The following is a 4,189-nucleotide window of genomic DNA, read 5'->3' as shown; positions in this document are numbered from 1 at the left end:
GCATGCTAAGAGTTGGTACTGAATGTCCTCAGTCAGAAATGGGACTGTAGCCTGCACTTAGGCACATTTTCCATGGCAGGACATAGAGATCTTTGCCCCTAGCTCCTTGGTTTTCAGATGAAGAAATGGAGCCATAGAGGTTTAAAAGGCTAACGACAGTTTCTTGCTTAGGAATCATCCCTGCTATTTTTATGGTAGGAAAAGAAGAAAGCTGAGGAGCTGGGGGGGGGAGGGTTAAAGATGGTCCCACCACCATCGTCCTGCCATGGGAAGAATTACTTGCATCTTGCATCATTCCACTTGCATCATTCCACTGAGGGAAGAAATTGTGCAGCATCATCTCCAATATTCTCTCCACCAAGTTCACTAGAGAAAGAGAGGGAAATACCTGGTGGGGACCCTCTCTTAACCCCCCACTCAGTTGAGTGTAAGCAGACACTGGTGAAGCCATATAAACCAGCCCTCTTGTCCTTATCTACCTGTTTTAGATGGCAAATATTCCAGCGGTCCTCCAAATTGACCAAACTATTACTCTGAGGATCTCTCTCTGCCCAGGGCTGAACATCCTGAACGGTAAAGTGTGTTTCCTTGGCTTGAAGAAATGATTCAGAGGTTCAAGTTGGTGTACTACTTTCTGTTCTGGTCACTTTTGGGGGATCATTCACATCTACCGCCAGATTTGCAAAGCCTGGCCCAGTGCAGAGTGTCAGAATCCATTTGTAGCCTCAGAGGGCTGTTGGCATCAGCCTGACTTGCCATCTATGCATGATGCCTTCCTACCAAGGACTCTGTCCGTAGCCACCCCGCCTCCACCTCTTGATGGAGACAGAAGAGTTCTTATTGGCATTCCTTGCCTTAGTGGCAGGTCAAATCAGCATGGGCAGAGAGTGGGTTTATATCCTGTTATACACAGGTAGGTGGGGCAAGTGTTCCCTCGTCAGATACACCCATTCCAATTACACATTCAGGTAAAGGAGACACAAGCACTTTACATAAATCCTGTTCAAACTTATCACTGTTCATCCAAACTTTCACCTTAATGCCATCAACCCTGTATTTCTATATTCTTCCCATCTAACTATAACCCTGATTAAAACTTTACCAATAGGTTTTGAAATCACAGTGCATTGGGGGGGGGGAGTCAGGGAGTCCCGAAATGTCACTGTTTGACCATTTCATTCATTATGTGCATACGGCCTTGGCTCTGCAGGTAGAGGCCAGGCCAGGGGACCTAGAGCCTTCTGCGTTTCTTGATGAGATCTGGGAACAGCACCCCAGGGAGCTGGAGTTCAGGTTTATCCTAGGGCTTTCCAGATTCTTCCAAACTAAGGTGAATAAAGCAATTTTGTTTAGGGCATCGTTGGGAGAGCCTCCCATCAATCCACCCAAACCCTAAGAACACTGCATTAAGACTTTTGCTTGGTAACTGGGTGAGGTGGCACATGCTTGTAATTCCAGCAGCTCAGAAGGCTGAGACAGGAGGATCACAAATAAAAAACCAGCCCCAATCCCAAAAAAACAAATGCCAAATGTTTTCTCTGATATAAGGTGACGGACCTATAGTGGTGTAGGGAGGGGGAGCATGGGAGGAATAGAAGAACTCTAGATAGGGCAGAGGGGTGGGAGGGGAAAGGAGGGGGCAGGGTGTTAGCAAGGATAGTGGAATGTGATGGACATCATTATCCAAAGTCCATGTCTGAAGACACGAATTGATGTGAACATACTTTATACACAACCAGAGATGAGAAAAATTGTGCTCTATATGTGTAAAAAGAATGGTAATGCATTCTGCAATCATTTATTTTTTAAAAAATCAATTAAAAAAGAAAAAAAGCCAGCCTCAACAATTTAGTGAGACCCTAACTAAAAAAAATTAATAAAAATTTTAAAAAGGAATGAGGATGTGGCTCTGTTGTTAAGAGCTCCTGTGTTCTATCCCCAGCACCAAAAAATTAAAAATAAAAATAATACTCTGGCTTAGATGAATCCCTTGACTTTCCACTTTCTCTGTCCCTCCTTTGCCTTATTCTCTCATGAGTCATTCCAGTCCTCATTGTGATCTGGTGTTTTAGCAGCAAAATTTTTCCCATTGGAAGAGACTCTGAGGTCAGTGTGTTGCTGAAAGCTTGGTCGTTGTCCCCGATGCCAATCCAGAAATGAGGACACAGTTTTAGGGAAAAGGAAAAAGAAAGTTTATTGCTTTGCTAACAAAGGAGAAACACAGGGGATTCCTGTCCCCGAGGCTGTGAGTCTACCCATCAGCAGGACCAGGGGGCTTTTTAAGGAGACTCAAAGGCTATATTCCACTTGTGCTCTGCTAGAGTTGTATTTCACTTGTTAATTTTGGAAATAGTCATTTCTGAGATCTTCTGGTACCATCCCCAAAGTTTGGATCACTTCCTTCCTATGGTTGTTATGTACTTGGGGACAGATAACTCAGCCTAGGCTAGGGAAGAAAGAGAATCCTGTTTCCCTAAGATTAGAGAGGGGAACAGAATAGCGAGGAGCAGGGAGAGAGGAAGAGAAAGAAACATGTCCATTTTAAAAATGGCAGAGGACCAAGGGTTATATTCCAAGCATAAAGTGGACCATTGTTAGAAGTGGCTTTATCTGAGACTAACCAGAATCCAAGCTTGGTCCAGTGTTGGTATCTGCCCTAACATTTTCCCTTATTTTCATTTAGCTAATACAGGTAACAAGGGATAGTGTATTTTGCTTATGTATTTCCTTGGGAGTTAGGCTTATCACATCTAAATTCCATTGATAACTTTTTAACTCTAATAACTGATCACAACAAAGCAATCACCTCATTCCATGGATGACCTCATGGCTATCCAGGAATCAAAGTTTTGCCAACCCCTGCCCTCTCTTGCAAGCCATGCTTTAGGAATCAGAGACAATTTAATGGATCCCACTTGTCACTACCTGAAGACAGTTAAAGTTGGGGGGACACAGTTCAGGACCAGAGCTAAATCTGTCCAGCCTTTTAACACCATCTGCAAGGAAATGGGATCCAACTACAAGGTTACAGAGCACAGTCTCAGGACTGCCCTCACTTCTGATCCAATTGCAACTTGAGAAACTTTCCAAAGTTACCCTAAGGTTCAATAATTCACCCAAAGTAATCACAAACTCTTTGAAAGTTGTTTTACTCACAGTTTTTTTTTTTTTTTAATTTCAGGGAAAGTATACAGATCAAAATTAACCAAAGGAAAAGATACAGAGAACAAAGTCTCAAGGGTGCTAAATATGAAATTCTTATTGTCCTCAGAATGCTTTACCCTCCCAATACTGACAGTAACATCAATAGAATATCGTCAACCAGGGAAGGTCATCTGAAATTCAGTCTCCAGAGTTTTTACTGAAGCTTCATTACTTAGGATGTGGGTGATGGATCTGTTGTTCAAATGACTGAATTCAGTTTCTATCCCTAGCTCCACTCCCTAAAGGTCAGGTTGAGATCACCTGGCCTAGGGTCCTGTCATAAGTTACCTGCTTAGCATAAACATCAGGAGTGGGCTGAGGATCCCTTAAAATAACATGGCTGAGGATCACCATAAATAACAAAGACATTCATGTCACTCAAGAAATTCCAAAGGTTTAGGGGTTTATCTCCAGAAAACCAAGAGCCATACCTCTGTTAAGGCAAGGTCAAATTCTTTACTATACATCTTTTTATCTGCTTATAAAAATAGTAGCCACTCTGAGAGTATAGTAGAGGTTAGACACTATACACATTTTATCGAATTCTCTCAATAACCCTGCAAAATTGAGAGTCCCACAGTAAAAAGTTTTCTGTTTTAAGAAAGTGATGGATGGGGTAACAGATGGGATATGCAAAGGGTGTTATGAGGCCAAATGGGTAGATCCAAGAAAGCCTCGTTAAGAAGGTGACATTGGGAGAAAAGACTTGAAGGAGGTAGGCAAAGAAATATATGGATATTTGAGAGAATGTCCCAGCAGAAGTAAGAGCCAGTGTATAGCCCAGGGTGGGGGTGTGTCTGGCATGTTCAAGGAACAAGAAGCCCAATGGCAGAAAGGGATGAGCAAGGGGTGAAACAGTAGGAGGTGGCATCAGAAGGATAACAGGGATGAGCGGGGAGAAGAGGAATGCAGGGACATAGACTATATATACAAAGAATACCTACCAATAAGAAAAATGCAGGCAATTTAATTGAAAAAAAAATGG

The sequence above is a fragment of the Ictidomys tridecemlineatus genome, chromosome 1 (assembly GCF_052094955.1).
Source record: "Ictidomys tridecemlineatus isolate mIctTri1 chromosome 1, mIctTri1.hap1, whole genome shotgun sequence".
In the NCBI taxonomy this organism is placed as follows: Eukaryota; Metazoa; Chordata; class Mammalia; order Rodentia; family Sciuridae; genus Ictidomys; species Ictidomys tridecemlineatus.
Note: the sequence above shows the minus strand (reverse complement) of the source record.